The 19,062-nt window shown below is 39.8% G+C and overlaps 2 long non-coding RNA genes across 3 annotated transcripts; both read right to left on the bottom strand.

Moving 5' to 3' along the window:
• Positions 1-511: 511 nt before the first annotated feature.
• On the bottom strand, positions 512-2,751 carry LOC114139266 (uncharacterized). Its single transcript, XR_003594413.1, has 4 exons — positions 2,705-2,751; positions 2,411-2,598; positions 1,528-1,712; positions 512-1,422 (listed from the first exon to the last, which is right to left on the bottom strand). It is a non-coding gene; the product is annotated as an uncharacterized LOC114139266 (long non-coding RNA).
• Positions 2,752-15,196: 12,445 nt separating this feature from the next.
• On the bottom strand, positions 15,197-18,451 carry LOC114142275 (uncharacterized). Of its 2 annotated transcripts, XR_003594983.1 has the most exons (4): positions 18,305-18,451; positions 17,838-17,936; positions 15,674-16,096; positions 15,197-15,585 (listed from the first exon to the last, which is right to left on the bottom strand). It is a non-coding gene; the product is annotated as an uncharacterized LOC114142275 (long non-coding RNA). The 2 variants fall into 2 exon arrangements; XR_003594982.1 differs by having other exon boundaries at positions 15,197-16,096.
• Positions 18,452-19,062: the final 611 nt, after the last annotated feature.

Here is a 19,062-nt window from a genome sequence, read left to right as displayed (position 1 = left end):
ATTTTCTGGCATACAGTTGGTGTTATTCAGACTCTCTGTCTTTATATTCCTGCCTGATCCGTCCCGCTGTGTGCTTAGATTTTAATGTAATATCTGGTGTGAAGGACGTCAATATTCGCGTTGCCCTCCTGAAAAACGCAAACATCAACACTAATATTAACTGCTCTATAACCTTTTAAACAACCAGGAATGTACATGTCCTTACAGTTGCAAAACTAAATGCAAATCTAACAGTAAGATAATTCTCACTAGTCTGTGCAGCCATCTGAGTGGTGGAGCAGTGGAAGGAGCGCTTAGACAGCAAACACTCAACCTGGATGCTGGTGTGAGGGGTCTCCTAAAAAAGTAGTCAATCATCCAACTGCAGATGATATATTATGGTGCTGCTGGCATTCTTACTAAAACCAGGAAGGTAAATCAAATCAACCAGTTTGTAAGTCCCTACACAGGCTACAAATAGTCTATATTGTAAGTTTTGAAATCTGTCTGAAATATCACAGAAACACTGACGTAGCTCTTAATGAATTTTTAATACAGAGTAGTGCCCTTCAAAATAATGTAATTCTTGGATAGCAGTCAAATATTTCTCAAATATGAACATCACAAAATTTTTGTCCACTACGTTTTAGTTATTTCGTTGTTGTGCCCAAATTCAAAAATATTATGTAAAGCACATTATGCAGCATCTCAAAATTAAGAGTTAAATTCAAACTGTAAATGAAGTTTAGTCATTAACAATGTCATACTGAACAAGAACATTAATAAATGTGAAAAAGAGTACAAAGCTGTAATGAGTAAAACTAAAATGCCCTTGATTATATATAGCTTGACTTAAAAAACAGATATGTCTCAACAATATCAAAAGCAATAAACTGAGATGTTAGAACAAAAAGCTTATATGAAAATCATCAAACAATGCACTTTTTATACTGGAATATGTGCTCTTCACATAGGACAGTAAGTGGCCATAAATCATGAAGATAATTCACAATCTATGCTGTTCTCTCCTTCGTCAACATTGTCGTCATCATCCTCTTCATCCTCTCCATCGTCAATGCTTTCATCATAGTCTATGTAATGTAGATCTGGAGACATAAGTGCTTGAGAATAAGAGTTAAACTCTGGTAGGTGATGATTTGGAGGAGGGGCACCAACTTCGATAAACCTCTTGAACATGTTCATTGCACTGTACATTTTCTTTTCTAACATGATAATGTTTTGATGAAGTACAGCTTTTGAACCAGGATCTGCAGTATCATTTATAGTTGAACTTAAATGTCCATGTTGTTGATGAAGGTGAAGAATGACAGTGTTCATCTCTCTCTTAAGTAGAAGCTTTTCTTCAGCTGCCCTAGTCTTCAAATGCAGGGCTTCTATTGCTCGACTTTTTAGGTTCTTTGGAACAACACCATGATCTTCAATCTTTAAAATAAGAGAACAATTGCAAGTGGAACCTTGTTAAAGCGTAGTAGCAACATAAAGTGCATGTAGAAAGTTGAATAAAACCTTTAGATCAATTCTACTCACTTGTTCATCAAACAATGTGTACAGCTGGGAGGAGGCATCACACAATTCTCGAAATTCTAAATGTGATGGAAAGATGCCAGTTTGTGGAGGCCACTGCAGATTATTGTACTCTGTAACAATCTTCTTCAGTTTTCTGTTACAGGCATTCACTTGCTTGGACAGCCTTATAGCAACTCCCTGTCCATCTGTAAAGAAAGAAGAAATATAAATACTAGTAAAAATAATACAATCAACACAATATGAAAACATGATACAATAGTCATTTATTGAAGTATGTTAAACATAATAAAAGGTCAACATCTGAAATAGTGTTTATCTCAATTTGGATTTTGTGAACACAAGTAGTGGCAGCCAATTCTACACAAGATATTCAACATGACACTAAAGTTCGCATAAGGAAATCTCAGTTTGTAGGTCAAAATCTATTACTGCCAATAATTGAATGATATTTTAATTGTACTCTTAAAGTTATCCTCAGAATATAAAGACTGATAGTTCTTACAGTGACTTAATATCTGCAGTAATGCATAAGATCATTGAATGTCCATTAGAAAATGGATGTATTACAATACTCACTTATCTGTGCCTATTTACAACGGGCATTAGGTGAAAGACAGGATACACCCAAGAAACATATTCATACACCAAAGATAAATAACCATACACATCAAAAGCACATACCCATGACAAAGGACAAGTTGGAATAAACCAGTCACTTCTTACACTGCATAAAGAAGCTTAAGTACCCAGAGTGAACATATGCATGGTGCAGGGATAACATAAAGATTAAATTTAGGTTTACCACATGCTGGGATTCAACCACAAGACCTTTGAGCTTCAATTTTGCTAATGACCATACAGTCAAGAAAAGAAGTAGCGTTACCATTATATCTTCTTTTCAGGTTGAGAAGAGTGGCCCTCTCCCTTGCTTCATTTTGTGCTCGTCGTATCAGCTGACCTCTAAGTTCCTGGTCAACATCTCTCAGTGTTCTCTGGAAAATGTCATCCGAAGGGAGCCACCTTCGTTTTACACCATGGTGTCTCTCAATTATTCGAAGATCCCTGTCCAGCCTAACCACAACAAAAACAAACAAACAAAAAAAACAACGCACAGTTTCTTTACTTGAGGCGAGAACTGTTGTTCAAATATAGAAGAGTACAAATTTCTGTCTCTTACTGTGATTCATCTTCAATGAGTGACTCCTATTTATGTGATCCGGATCTAAAAATGAAAACAAAGACTTTATATTGGCATAGCTTGTATAATTAGCTGAACTTAATACTTTGTCATTAATGTGGCAACATTGTAAGTCTTGTGTAAGTATTTCACAATGTTTAGCATTATCTTATTATCTTACCCAGCCAATTGGGCCAGCTCCTAGGGTGTAATCCCAATACATCCTACACCAGTGGTGACCAAAATTTGTCCTCGAGCACCTTCATTCTGCATGTTTTAGTTCTCTCTGTGGTGGTGGTAACAACCTTTCCAGCAGGTCAATGTTCTTCTACTGAGCCATCACTGGATCCAAGTGCATTAAACCAGGGACAGAACTAAAACCTGCAAAATGCTGGCCTTCGAGGACCGACTTTGGGCACCACTGGTGTAGGATGTATTGGGATTACACCCTAGGAGCTGGCCCAATTGGCTGGGTAGAGGGAAGTCTGGGAATCCTTAATTATGTTGTTACTTGGGTGACCTGACCCCAGATAAGCAGAAGGCAATGGATGGATGATATATCCCTTCTTTAAACATGTACAAACCAACGCAGACTTGCCACTTTAACTGTGTTTAACTTAACATGTGTTGTCTTTAACTGAGCTTCCCCTCCAATCTATGTATTTATGTAGTTTTCTATATTTGTGTATCCAAGTATAAATAAATAACAACAAAGAAGAATAAAAAGTTATTCCACAATAAAAAGTCACATAAACATATATTCACGTGGGACAAGATTAATAATCATAAAGTGAAAACATAAATTTTACTAAATAAGATTTAGAATTTTGTAGAATATATATATATATACACTGCTCAAAAAAATAAAGGGAACACTTAAACAACACAATATAACTCCAAGTAAATCAAACTTCTGTGAAATCAAACTGTCCACTTAGGAAGCAACACTGATTGACAATCAATGTCACCTGCTGTTGTGCAAATGGAACTTTGTACAGAACAAAGTATTCAATGAGAATATTTCTTTCATTCAGATCTAGGATGTGTTATTTGAGTGTTCCCTTTATTTTTTGAGCAGTATATATATATAAATATATATATATATATATATATATATATATACATACACATATACACAAAATTAATTAATTAAAAAATTACATAGTGTAAAAACATACCTGTGTTGACAAAAGTCTTTACATCTCTGGAGTAAACAACATGGGTACTGTGATCCCCACTTAAATGCAACACCAACTGCTGGAAAGCAGCCTCATAGCAGGTTTTCTAAAGAGACACAAAAAAGGACAGAGAAAAACCGAATTTTATGCAATTAAGAACTCATTCTCATTCTATACATATCAATTACAATATTTATTAGTACATTCAACAAAAATGAACTTACATTCCACTTTTCAGGGAGGTGCAAAGAATTTATGGGTACTGTGTAGACACAATCCTTGCAAAAAACACTGCTTCTGCTGCATTCCAGACAGCGGTATACTCCAGGTTTCTTGCACACAGAGCACATGTCAGAGAAAGGAGCGGAGGACTTATAGGACTCTTCCAAGACCTGATCTTTTAGTGTATCCCATAGGCTCAGCTCCTTCCTTTTTGCCCTGGTATACGCGGTCCCTTCTTCCTTTGAGTTTTCAGTACAAATATCATTTGATGAGGGAAAAACAGTGTTGGTGTCAGATGAGCCTGCATGTGAGGGAATGTAGGAATATTTCGCCCGAGCACCGATGGTTTTCCGAGTTACTTTTATTTTTTTGGTCTTACAACGGACACTGCTCTTATATTTAGGCATGGTTCTAAAGTGGGAGAGAACAGAAAGAAGACAGAAATACTGTAACACCGAGAAGCATAACATAGTAATAAAAAACAAAATTTTAGCACATTGTTATTAAAGGTATGAAGGACAGCTACATTTGAATGTGACTGGCTTTTAAGAGGCTACTTTAGCTCGCTAAAGTAGCCTCTTTTTCTACCAAATAGGGTTAAAAACGTGTCTAAATCTGTACAAACACATGCTTGTTGGGGATATGGGTTCCTGGTGGGGTTTCTGGTGGTGCTCCTACAGCTTTCCACCAGATGGCGCCAGAGGTGGCTCCTCCTGGCGGGGCGTGCCGGTATCAGGCGCACCTGAACCACATCTTCTCATCATCTCGGGAGTTCAAGAGGAGCTGACTGTCTCCGACGCCTGAGTGTTTGCCAACAATGGTAGTCAGACCCTCCTAGTATAGCTACTCCTGGATTCCTAAGAAATCTCGAGTGATTCCTGTTGTTGTTTTTTTTCTTCTCTCCAGGTGTTTTCAGCCAGACGCTGAGTTTCCTCCGTGAGAGGTTTTTTCTCCCCTGGTTTTCCCTGTACCTACCTTCTCGTGACGCCGTGGAAGTTACCCACTGGTTGCCCGAGCTCCTTCCCTGTTTTCCTCAAGTGGACCAAGCCGTTTTCCTGAGGAATCCTGACGTGCAGTCGAACCGCTCCTCTGTCTCCCACCGCCTGAACTTACCTGTCCGCCCTCCACCACAGCCTCTTCCGCGCCAGCTCACCCGAGCTACGGTCAAAGAAGAACCCCGTCCGATCGGAACCCAACCCGGCAGATTTCCCTCCCCAATCTGAACCGCCAACTCCACAAGTAAGACCAGTTCTGTTACGAATCTGTGTTTCCATTTTCCCACATCCTTGAACTCATCATCTCTCTCTCTACTGCCACCGTAGTGAGCCGCCTTTTTCCAGAGCTGCCTCCAGAGTGCCGTGTCCTTTCAAGACAACCCTTATCTGAATCTGCAATAAATATTATTACTGATCTTTTGTCTACTCTGTGGTGTTCTGCATGTGGGCAAAAAGAGTTGATTCCAACATGACAGAACACTCAGGCCAATCACCAAGCCCAGCAGACGCCATCAGAAGAACTCTTTCTGAACAACATTCACTCCTACAATCTCATGAAACGGCTTTACAAGAATTAAGTACCCGACAGGCCGAGACAAATCGGCGTCTAGGGGAACTAACAACTTTCCTTCAAAGCTCTGTTCCACAGCCACCCGCTCTCGAACCAGCCCGCGCTCCGGATCCAGGTCCACCGGTCCATTCCACGTTTTCGGAGATCCGTCCTCCTACCCCTGAAAGGTATTCTGGCGATATGGAGAAATGTAGGGGTTTCATTCTACAATGTTCCATCATTTTTAATCACTCCCCTCAAAGTTTTGGCCATGATGGTGCCAAAATTGCGTATGTTCTCTCCCTGTTGTCAGGCCGAGCATTACGCTGGGCTGAAGCCAGATTCCCGTCACCCGTCAATTACGGCTGCACCTTCGATGAATTTTTAAGGGAGTTTAAACAAGTATTCAGTCAAGAACATGACAAAACCTTTGATTCCCGAGAGTTATGGAGGATTAAGCAGGGGCAGCGGACAGTCGCTGACTTCGCAGTTGATTTCAGAATAAAAGCGGCAGCCTCCAACTGGAACGCCGCCGCACTAAAGAGTGCGTATTTTCACGCTTTAAGTGAATCGATAAAGGATGAACTAGCCACCTTAGATGAGCCAGAATCCTTAGAGGATCTAATCGCCATTACCATTCGTCTTGATAATAGAATTCGCTCCCGAACAAAGGAGAGGAGCCGTAGAGAACCACCAGTAAAATTTTTCACCTCTTCTCCACTATCTCCTCCTGTCACGTCTCCACAGAGTTCCACAGATCCAGAACCGATGCAGATTGGTCGAACCCGCCTAACCCCGGAGGAGCGACATAAGAGAATGACATCTCGTCTATGTCTTTATTGTGGGGCCCCTGGTCACTTTATAGCACTCTGCCCTGTGCGTTTAAACCCACAGGTCCGCCAGTAGAAGCGAGGAGGTTGGCGGACCACCTCCTGAATGAAAAGTCTCCTCGTTTGTTGGTACCTGTTACCCTGATTTACGGTAACCAGTCTCTACCTATGTCAGCCCTTGTCGATTCAGGCTGCGAACAGAACCTTATTGATTCAACTTTAGTTCAGCAGTTATCTATTGAAACCATTCCGTTATCGGTTCCCCTGCGGGTTGCAGCTATTGATGGTCAGACTCTCCCTCATATTACTCACCAAACCAAGCCGTTGCATCTAGTCACTTCTGGCAACCATAGAGAGCTAATTTCGTTTTTTTGTTTCCCCACTGCCAGTTCGTCCATAATCCTTGGTTTCAGTTGGCTACAACAGCATAACCCGCACATCAACTGGTCCGATAGTCTTATAGAATCATGGTCTATTTCCTGTCATCAATCCTGTCTCCGTTCCGCAGTCCCTCCAGGATACTCACCGGTCGCCTCTAAACAAGCAGATCCTCCCGACCTGTCTTCAGTTCCGCTCGAATACCACGACTTGGCCCCTGTGTTTAGTAAATCAAAGGCTCTCTCTCTTCCCCCTCACCGTCCCTATGATTGCGCCATTGATCTCCTCCCTGGGGCACCTCTTCCCTCCAGTCGCCTTTATAACATTTCTCGACCTGAGCGAGAAACAATGGAGAAATATATTAATGACTCTCTCGCTGCAGGAATCATCCGCCCATCCTCTTCTCCGTTAGGAGCAGGATTTTTTTTTGTGGGAAAGAAGGACGGCTCCCTCCGTCCCTGCATTGACTACCGGGGGTTGAACCAAATAACGGTTAAAAACAAGTATCCTTTGCCACTATTATCCTCAGCTTTTGAACCAGTACATGATGCCACAATTTTTTCTAAATTAGACCTTAGGAACGCTTACCACCTGCTCCGCATTCGTCAAGGTGACGAATGGAAGACAGCATTTAAGACCCCTATCGGTCATTTCGAGTATTTGGTTATGCCTTTCGGCTTATCGAACGCTCCAGCATTTTTCCAAGCCTTAGTTAACGATGTTTTGAGAGACTTTTTGAATGTTTTTGTGTTTGTGTATCTAGATGATATACTCATTTATTCCAAGACCCTCGCTGAACACCGACGCCATGTCCGACTCGTTCTCCAGCGCCTCCTCGAGAACAAGCTGTTTGTGAAAGCAGAGAAGTGTGAATTTCATACCGCATCAGTCTCGTTTCTGGGGTTCATTCTTGAGGGCGGACAGGTAAGACCGACAGAGGAGAAGATTAAGGCTGTTTTAGACTGGCCAGTTCCTGAGACGCGAAAACAGCTGCAGAGATTTCTCGGGTTCGCAAACTTCTACCGCCGATTTATTCGCAATTACAGCCAGACTGCCTTACCTCTGACGGCTTTAACATCTTCCAAGGTGGTTTTCAGTTGGACCACACAAGCAGCTGAAGCCTTCAAAAAACTAAAAACCCTTTTTGCTAGTGCTCCTGTGCTCATTCAGCCGGACCACAAGAAACAGTTTATAGTTGAAGTGGATGCATCAGATACGGGTGTGGGGGCTGTCTTATCTCAAGTTTCAGGTTCTGACAATAAGACTCACCCGTGTGCCTTTTTTTCCCGTAGACTATCCCCGCCGGAGCGCAACTACGATGTGGGCGATCGGGAATTACTGGCCATTAAACTGGCTCTGGAAGAGTGGCGACACTGGCTGGAGGGGGCTGTACATCCCGTAATAGTGTGGACGGATCATAAGAATCTCGCTTATCTCAAATCCGCTAAGAGACTCAATCCCCGTCAGTCCCGCTAGTCACTATTCTTTTCTAGATTCAATCTCGCCATCTCTTTTCGCCCTGGTTCTCGTAATGTTAAACCCGACGCCTTATCCCGCATCTACTCTTCCGATGATGTGGTTAAAGCCCCCGATCCGATTCTGCCGCCCAGTTGCACTGTAGCTGCGGTCACATGGGAAATAGAAGATCTGATTAAACAAGCGCAACAATCCGAGCCGACCCCCGATTCCTGTCCACAGGATAAGATCTATGTTCCCACAACAGTCAGAGCCCGGTTTATATATTGGATTCATTCATCCAAGTTTTCTGCACACCCGGGCATTAGTCGCACTGTCGCCCTCATAAGCCGAAGATTTTGGTGGTCATCCATCCATAAGGACGTAAAAGAATACGTTTTAGCTTGCCCGGTTTGTTCGAGAAATAAGTCCTCTCACCGACCTCCCTCGGGTCTCCTCCAACCTCTCCACATTCCCGGACGTCCGTGGTCCCACATATCTGTCGACTTCATCACCGGCTTACCTCCGTCTAAGGGCATGACCGCCATCCTGACTATCATCGATCGTTTTTCGAAAGCCTGTCATTTAGTTCCCCTGAGAAAGTTACCCACCGCATTTCAGACAGCCCAGCTAATGGTTAAACATGTTTTCCGTTTACACGGCATCCCACAGGAAATTCTCTCGGACCGAGGGCCCCAGTTTATCTCCCAAGTTTGGAGAAATTTCTGTTCCGCGCTTGACGCTAAGGTTTCCCTCTCCTCAGGTTTCCACCCACAGACCAATGGCCAGACTGAACGCATGAACCAGGAACTGGAATCAACCCTTCGCTGCTTCACATCCACAAACCCATCCGAATGGAGCCAATTCCTTCCCTGGGCTGAGTATGCGCACAATAGTCATGTATCCACCGCTACTGGGTTATCACCATTCGAAATATCCCTAGGCTATCAACCACCGCTTTTCCCCTCAGAGGAGAAAGACATTACAGTGACTTCAGTACGACACCACATCCGTCGTTGTAAAAAGATCTGGAGTAACACTGTCCAGGCCCTCAGCCGCACAGCGGAGCAAAATAAACGCCAAGCAGACCGCAGGAGAATCCCCGCTCCAATCTACACTGCGGGTCAGAAAGTTTGGTTGTCCTCACATAATATCCCGTTAAAATCCATGTCTAAGAAACTGTCCCCCAGGTTTATTGGCCCTTTTGACATTGAATCCATTATCAGTCCGTCTGCGGTCCGCCTCCGTCTCCCTGCCTCCATGCGCATTCATCCCACCTTCCATGTTTCACAAATCAAACCCGTCCAGGCCAGTACTCTCTGCCCTCCTTCCGAGCCCCCTCCTCCCGCCCGTGATGTGGAGGGTGACCCGGTCTATGCTGTCCGCCGGATCGTGGACTCCCGTCGGCGTGGTCGTGGTTGGCAGTACCTCGTCGACTGGGAGGGCTACGGTCCGGAGGATCGTTCTTGGGTTTCCGGGTCATTTATTTTGGACCCGTCTCTTATTGCTGATTATCGGCGCTCTCTTCCTTCTAGCTCTTCTCGGCCGCCAGGTGGCGACCGTTGAGGGGGGGGTACTGTTGGGGATATGGGTTCCTGGTGGGGTTTCTGGTGGTGCTCCTACAGCTTTCCACCAGATGGCGCCAGAGGTGGCTCCTCCTGGCGGGGCGTGCCGGTATCAGGCGCACCTGAACCACATCTTCTCATCATCTCGGGAGTTCAAGAGGAGCTGACTGCCGTTTCTCCGACGCCTGAGTGTTTGCCAACAATGGTAGTCAGACCCTCCTAGTATAGCTACTCCTGGATTCCTAAGAAATCTCGAGTGATTCCTGTTGTTGTTTTTTTTCTTCTCTCCAGGTGTTTTCAGCCAGACGCTGAGTTTCCTCCGTGAGAGGTTTTTTCTCCCCTGGTTTTCCCTGTACCTACCTTCTCGTGACGCCGTGGAAGTTACCCACTGGTTGCCCGAGCTCCTTCCCTGTTTTCCTCAAGTGGACCAAGCCGTTTTCCTGAGGAATCCTGACGTGCAGTCGAACCGCTCCTCTGTCTCCCACCGCCTGAACTTACCTGTCCGCCCTCCACCACAGCCTCTTCCGCGCCAGCTCACCCGAGCTACGGTCAAAGAAGAACCCCGTCCGATCGGAACCCAACCCGGCAGATTTCCCTCCCCAATCTGAACCGCCAACTCCACAAGTAAGACCAGTTCTGTTACGAATCTGTGTTTCCATTTTCCCACATCCTTGAACTCATCATCTCTCTCTCTACTGCCACCGTAGTGAGCCGCCTTTTTCCAGAGCTGCCTCCAGAGTGCCGTGTCCTTTCAAGACAACCCTTATCTGAATCTGCAATAAATATTATTACTGATCTTTTGTCTACTCTGTGGTGTTCTGCATGTGGGCAAAAAGAGTTGATTCCAACATGACAATGCTGTGCCACATACTCGCTAACATTAACTCATAGAACTACCATCAGCAGATTTATAAATGTAGACTTTCGGTCTTTTGAGGTTTTTTACTACATTTTTATTTGACAGATTCAGGGGCTACTCACCAGCTCCGACCGTGGAAAGTGTCGCGTCGAATGACGTAAGCTTCTTCTTCTTCTTCTCTAATGTTTTGTCGGGTGCAATCCGTAATTTATTATTATTACTACTAATACAAATATTAAACATTTTCATATGGTACAAACACAGATTTTCATATAATCATATGAGCAAATCCATCCGTATTTTTCTTTTTAATTTTTTTAATTAAAAATAAGATTAGGGCCAACCCTAACTTCTTCTTATCATTATTAATGGATTGCAAGCAACTTCGGATGTACATACAGCCACCTAGTGGAAGGCTATGAGGTTGGACAACTCATAACACTACATAACTCTAGAATATACCTTTTAATTTCATTGTATGCTTATATATATATATATATATATATATATAAAATTGCACGACCGGAAGATAAAAACACGGCATGTATTGAGAGAACACGTCTTGTAAAGATCCAATAAAATTAACCAAGTATGTTAAATTTTGGCATTTATTTTGAGTGAATTATTGGAAAAAATCCAAAGAAATAAAAGGCATATTGGAAATATAGGTCTTTAAAAAAGCGAACAAAAATAAACAAAAAACTCCGGTTTTAGATTTTAGTGAGTTGTTTTTAAATACTGTAACGATTGTTACAATACCTAATTAAAATCTTATGACGGATACGTTTGGCTTTTGTATTTTTAGTAAATTCTTAATATCCTGTTCAAATTCGCAGATAAATTATAAATAAAGGTTTTTTTAAAAAAAAAGGTTAAAAAAAAAGGTTCTATTAGCGACAAGCGGCTGTTATCACCGATAGAATGGTTGATAACGGTTGATAACAGCCTGCTAGCAGGTAGAGCAGGGACCAACTGAGGCCATTCAATGGGGCTGATAACCACTGATAATCGCCATTCTATGGGATGATAACATCCAAAGCGGGTGAAGAAATTGTAAATATTTATCTTTCAATCCTTAAATCGTATTTTTTCAGATTTTTCTGGCTGATGTTTAAATCAGAAAAAAATATTTTTTTGGTTTGGTTTCTGACATGTTTGGTCAGAAACCAAACATGAGCCTGTTTGGTTTCTGAGGTTTTTAAAAATATATATAATAATTGTTATCTTATCCCTCCTATTACGTTGTTGGTTGAATTGACACATTTTAAAGTGAAATTAAAATATTGGAAACATTTCTTCTGCTTGGTTTAATAACCACAATCAGAATTTATAATGAAATTGAACAGTTCATTTACATATGCAGCTTCTTAAACTGACAAAACAGAAAAATGTTAAACTCATTTTAAATGAAGTAATTTAATGTGCAAGTATTTAGGCTTTTCTACACAAAAAAAGTTAAATGCATTTTAAATAATTTGGTCTGTTATCATTAAGAGGTAAAAAAAAAAAAAACATTATTTCACTAAATATTTACTGTAATGGTTAGAAATAATAATAGTTAATAATTGGATACAAACATGTTTTTGGTAAAAGTTTGGGATTCTGACTACTGATCATTTGACCATAAATCTACGTAACGGTTAAACCCAACAATATTTTAGACAAAACTGAAAAAGTTAATTATGAATTAATCATTTATTCTTGTGTTTATTGTTTTTATGATCCGATTGACTGGTTTTAACTAGAAGTCCAGTCGTTCCGGTATTTCTCTTTGGTTTTTAATCATTTGTTGTTTCCTTTTATGTTGTTCTGTGTTTGTCATCATAAGCTGTGAAGCTACATCAGGTTTTATCTGTTCATCTGTCATCAGAGTTTACTTCCTGTTTCCTGTTTTTCAGGTTTTATTTTGTGTTTTCTAATCTTCTAGTTTTTCCTACAGGCTGTTTAACTTTCTCTTGGTTTTCTGCTCATGTCTCTGTAGTTAACTAGATTATTAAACCTTTCTGAATCGTTCCCTTTAATCAATCAATCAATCAAATTTTATTTGTATAGCACATTTCAGCAGCAGGCATTTCAAAGTGCTTTACATCATTACAAACACAGAATCAACAATCAAAACACGACATTAAGTCAGGATCCATCAATAAATTTGTAATTGATTACTTTTCAAATACAATCCTAAACAGGTGGGTTTTTAGTCGAGTTTTTAGTCAAGACTTGTTGGTTTCCTGTTGATCTTTAGATGCAAAAACTTTTAGTTCTTCTAAATCTTGCTGATCATTCGTCTGAATCTTGGGTCTTTGTCTTTAACACAAATTAAGACACAAGTTGTGCTGTAAAATCCAGTGTCTTTTCATTTCTGCTCCTTAATGTTTGCATAAACTGTACAAACATTTTTTTAAGTGAAACCGTGAAAGAAGCAGAAAATAAATGCAGACGTTTTGAATCTGTGAGAGGGTTCAACTTCAGAAATAAATAAATTACTTCCTCATAAACTCTTAGAAACCGACGTCACAAATTAACACCAAGATATATTGACAGTGTGATTTCCTTAAGTGGAATGGAAACTATTCTCAGAAATACGTCAGTGTCCAAACCGACCAAATGGTTTATGAATGTGATGTTAGAAATGTTTTCTCTGAAATGGATCTGGCTGAAAACTCAGAAATGAAATCTACACCAGTTCTGTCAGAAAGAACCGGACTAAATAAAAACAAAACAAAGTTTTGACCGAAGTCAGTCGGAAAAGTAATTCTGGCAAAAAAAAGAAGAAAAAAAAAGTTTTTCTCCTAAATTTGTGGTATATAGCAAACAAATAAAATTCTTCTGTATAACTGACCCAAAGCAGAAATAATTTTGGAATATTTACGACAATATTTTAATATGCAGCCTGCCATTTAAACAAAATAAATTAAATTAAATTGATGAACTCAGTTCAATAAAATAATTAAAAGCATATTTGGGAGCAGTAAAGTCTGATTATGAGTGAAAAACTTTGAATATAATAAAACAGAACAGAAATTCCTTTATTGTTTGTCAAATTTTGTTACATCAGCAAAGTGAAAAGCAATCAAAGCAAAAAGATTCATAAGAATAAAAATACATTTTAAAAAACTGAATAAAGAACACAATGCTAATCTGTGCAGATATCAGCAGAAATATTATTTAAAATGAGTAGAAGCTGTGAAAACCAGCATGCATCTTAACACATATTCACATAAATACGATGCAGCACTTTTTACAAAGACAAATTCAAAGTTGCAAAATGTTAAAATGTTTTTACTTTGTCTCTATCTTGTCTGTGGTTGTAATTTCAAAGCAACACATTTCTCTGTCAGAAGTTTGATTTTATCGTGTGGCTCTGTCACCACTAATAATCACAAACAGATTTACGAGCTGCTGCGCCTAAACGAGCTGCTGCGCCTAAACAAGCTGCAAACTCTGTTTGCTGTTGGAGCAGGAGCTCAAGAAAAGCTCATTTAGGTAGCAGACATTTGAGAAATGTTTCTGAAACCCCCCAGCGTCGGGTCAAAGGTCAGACAGTCACCCTGCTCTAGTTCCAAGCTTCAGCAGGGCTTCTTGCTCGCAGATGAATTTGTTCAGAAAGGCGTTATCTGATGTGTCCCAACTCTCTGTCGGAGTTTTTCCTGGGATCAGCAGAGCAAACGGACCGTGGGAACCATAAACTGATCCTATCCAGAACCTTCAAAACATTAGTGACTGTTAAATTCTGCTGGTTCTAAACTGAATTAATATAAACAGAAATGATAGAGAAAAATTACACGGTCACGGCAAGAACTGATATTCAGATTGCCGAAGAGTAGAACCTCACATTTTGTGATTTTTCTGAGGAATGTAACTCCAAAATACTTAAGGGAAATGGCTTACTGTGGATTTCTACATACAGCACATCAATTAATCAATCAATCAATCAAGTTTATTTGTATATCATATTTTAGCAAGGTGCTTTTACATCATAAAAACACAAAAATAAAATTCTTAACAACAAAAAGTTCCTAATTTGAGAAGAAACAATACATTTTATTGAGTGCATTTATCCAAATCATTGACACATCAACTATGTTGGTCAATGTTACATTTACTCACATTTACTTGAGTAAATGTTGGGAAAAAAATTAACTTTTAGTGGAATTTTTGGTGCGCTGTATTTTTTATTTTCATTTATTTTATTGTGAAGTATTGTTACTCTTACTTGAGTAAATTTCTAGATACTGTGAATAACTTCATTGAATGAAAAACCAAAATTCTTTGTCACCAGACTGTTTGTATTAAAATGTCTGGAGTTTTAGTGAAAGGAACTGATTTGGGAAAATGTTCCTTTGGTCTACTTTTGTTATTTTGTAATTAGGTTTTATATATGATCCAGTTTGGCCCTTAAAATACCAACATTTCCAGTTAATGTTATATTTCAGTCTGACTGGTGATGTCATCTTGAAAGATTGGTAATTTAATCAGTTACTTTTACCAAATACTTTTGTACTTTTACTTGAGTAAACGTTTTGTCTGCTCTGTCCACCTCTGGTCAATTTTCTAATTATTTGGTTTCAATATAAACTCTGACCAGGTGGATTTAATCTTGATTTAAACATTCATTCAAGTTTTTCCCCAAAAAATGGATTTCGGTGATTATTTTAGGAAGGTGACGACAAACAGTCGGTGTTTTATCTTAGTTATTTCTTGTGTTTATTTCACTTTTAATTAAAATTTCTTACCCAAGAGTGTCATTATGTCCGTCAGTCCACACCCATCTGTTGTTAATTTCACGTAAGCCCAACCAGTATCCATGATATTCGTCATAGTAATACTTAATCTGTTTACTGAGAAACTCCTGAAAGTCATTTGGGTTAAAATCATTACAATTATATTTTAAAAGTTAAAAATGTAATTTTAGAAGATGAAGCCGTCCTAGAGCTCACCTGTTCTTGCAGGTGATCAATAACGACCAGATCTGCGGATTTGCTTTTGCAGAGCTCATCGCTTTCCTTCCAGGTTTTCCAAGGTTGTTCATCAATAAACAGATAGCACTTTTTCTGAAACTCAACCCATCCTTCCTGACACGGCTGACACTCTGTCAACGTGAAACAAACAGGGAGACGGAGCGACTTTCAGCATCAATTAGGAGTAATTTGTTTTGTTTTCAGGAAGGTCACATGATACCAACTCACTTTCACCATTGCAGTATTTTGAGACTTGAACATTTTTGAATTTCAGAAAAAAGTTCAGCCATAAGTTCAGGTCATTATTCTCATGAGTCAGCACTTCACTGTAATTTTGTACTTTTCCCATCTTCATCTCCAGCTCCTGGAAAGTTGCTTTCTGTTTGTACATCTGAAGACACACTGCAAATGACGGAGGAGAATTAAGTGAATTTAGTGTTGCAACACAGGCAGGTTGTTTGTTTTAATCCAAATGCAACCGTACATTAGAAAACTCTTAAGTGATTTTTAAGTAAATTGTCAGAGATGTGCAGTTAGGATATCAGAGGATATGTCAAATAGCTGCAGATGCTAAATGCTAAATGCTAACACAACCTGAACCTTTTGTGTCCGTGTTGCAAGGCATGGCTGTCCGCCCAGGGAGCCGGGAATCCTTTTGTTTTTCCATTATTCTTCATATTTTTATGTCTCTCTGCTGAATATTGTCACAGGTTTAACAACTCTTGACATGCTTTTATTGTCAGTATATTTAGGCTGGTCTGACTTTATCTACATGGAAATCAAAGTTGAAATGAACTAATTAAGCATCATATCTGTGGCTGCCATCGGCAGCAGTTATACAGTTTGGGTTAATTTCATGGTTTTAAGTTGGTGTAAACAAGTTAAAGTGATGTAAAATATTTTCTGTTTAAAGGTTGTACAAATGTTACCGGAGTGGAACCAATGTTTAATTTGTTGTTTCATTTAGGCACACATTTATAGTTACTTTAGTTCACTTGGTAGAGGGCAGCATGCTTAGTTTTCCTAGTTGGTGGAGAGGTTTGGTGAGGCACCGAGGCTGTAGCTGGGCTGGAAGAAGACGCTACACAAGGTTTCTTTCTTAACCCTTCAGGTTGAAGCGGCCAATGAGGTACACATTTTTGCATTTTAGTTTTGTGTGGAAATAAAATGTTTATTTGAAGAATTTGTAGAATTTCTTAGCCACGTGTTTTTAAAGGTGACGTGTTTCTGGTAAGTCAAGCCACTTTATTGTAAATGTTTTGCTGTGTAATAGTTGTCTATTCTCTATGAGAATGTCTTTCTTTCTATAAAACTGTATTTTGTGTTTTGTACAGTTCTCAGGGCATCATTATTAAATACCTGGAGGGAGTTATAATATCTATATAAAGCGATGTTTATTCAGCCGTGGTATGATTTGGATACTTGCGGTGCTGCCTGGATCAGATTATTATGGTTCCTTTCAGTACATCTGTCTGCAGTGTTTTCTTAATTTGTAGATTTTTTTTTTTCGTAAGGTACCTTAAAATTATATTCTTGATGAGGTGACAAACATTTCCCTCCATTTCCCACCATGGTGTAGTAAATCCACATGCCATAGTATGATTTGTATACTAAGTATTTGTCTGTGTTGTCTCATTCCAGTTTCACATATTTTTGCATTAAATCCTCACCCAAGCCTGAAGTGACACAGTTTAGCAGCGGAGGACGCTGGCTCACCCCGGCTCACCCCTGCTCACCCCGGCTCACCCCGGCTCACGCTGGGTGCAACACCACATTTCTTTTAAAGCTGCCCTGCCTTTGAAATCTTTGGTGATGAAAAAGCATCATAAAAAATTCCCGACTCAGTTGACCAACGCAGAGCGCCGGCGCAGGGTGGGAGCGGGCGAGGAACCCATTATAACTGCTTGCAGTTCCATTTCAGTTTTGTGTATTAATCAGTTTGAAAACCATAAATAATTTTCCTTCCACTTATGGACAACTTTTCTGCTGGCGTGTCACCGAACATCGAAATAAAATGAGTAAAAATACTGACATAAACACAAGTAATTAGACAGGTTTGTGCTTGTAAGGTGACGGCTGTAGCTTCATAATAATCCCTCTAGTAGATTAAAATGTGAGAAAAGAAAAAGAAACGGAGACTTACTCCAGATGTTGACTGCAATGCTTCCCACCAGGAGGAAGCTAATTATCCACAAACACAACAGACGGCTGGAACAAGTTTTTGATGGTTCCTTTTTTCTCGCTGCAAAAAAAATTCAATAATCACAATTTTGCACAGACAGAATGGTTTCTTGCTTTTTAAAAGAAAGAAAAAGCAAAAAAACAAAACAAAACACCAAATCTGGTTGTTTTAGGTGAAGGATTTCATTATTTTTACCGTAAAACAACGTAGAGTTTAAAAAAAGAGGAAAATGGAAGTTCAGTTGAGAATATTTTTTTACCAAGTCTACCACTAACTTTTAATTACCCAAAAATAGGTTCAATAAGAAATCTAAATATCATACAAAACAGTTTTAATAATCTGCTTTTCCAACAACTTCATTGGTTCTAAACAAAATGTACATTTATATTTTTGTATTTTACAACAAACATTACACACGAGTAACTCACCTTTTGGAATTGTATGAACATTTTGATAAATCGTTTCAGGTGAGTCTTTGGCCATCTTTAAAGTCTCAAAGGTCTGCAGATAAATATGTTTTAATAATTTTGTCTATGATCTGGATAAGTCTCTGTCGTTAAACTGGATCCTGATCCCCTGAGTTCAGCAGAGACACTGAAAGCTAAAAGCACTTTTGAGCAGTTTCTCACTTCAACCTCATCAGTTTTCACATTTTTATTTTTAATAGATGTGATCTTGCCGTAAGCAATGAGACTTCCGTTTAATCACAAGTTCTCAGAAAAGCTAAAGTTACACGAATGCCATTTAAGACTGACAGTCTAAGCTGAAAAACAGTCCAACTATGCAAAGCTTTCTTTGGCCAAACCACACAGGAAAAGGTGAAGGAGAGCAGAAACAAAAACCCAGAGCATCCGTCAGTCTGTGGTCTGAGCACATCCCGTCTACCAGCCTAAAACACACAGAGACTAAAATACACCCTCTCACTGTTAACGTATTCACATGAGCTAACAGTCCTGACTGCTTTATCCACAGGGGATTTCCCTTCTAAGGTTCATTTAGTCCACTTGGATAAAACTCCAGTCCGTTTGCATAGAAAGTACGGTTCGTTTTCCGAAGGTGTGAATGCAAAAAAAAAAAAACTGAACTCTGGTCTACCTACAAACTGGGGTTAGTGGGTAAAGTTTGTTCGGTTGAAGTGAACTGTGCTGTAGTTCAAATGCATATCTGAACACCAAACGAACCAGAG

This window comes from Xiphophorus couchianus, chromosome 3 (assembly GCF_001444195.1).
Source record: "Xiphophorus couchianus chromosome 3, X_couchianus-1.0, whole genome shotgun sequence".
Classification (NCBI taxonomy): Eukaryota; Metazoa; Chordata; class Actinopteri; order Cyprinodontiformes; family Poeciliidae; genus Xiphophorus; species Xiphophorus couchianus.
This window is presented reverse-complemented; position numbering and strand designations above follow the sequence as displayed.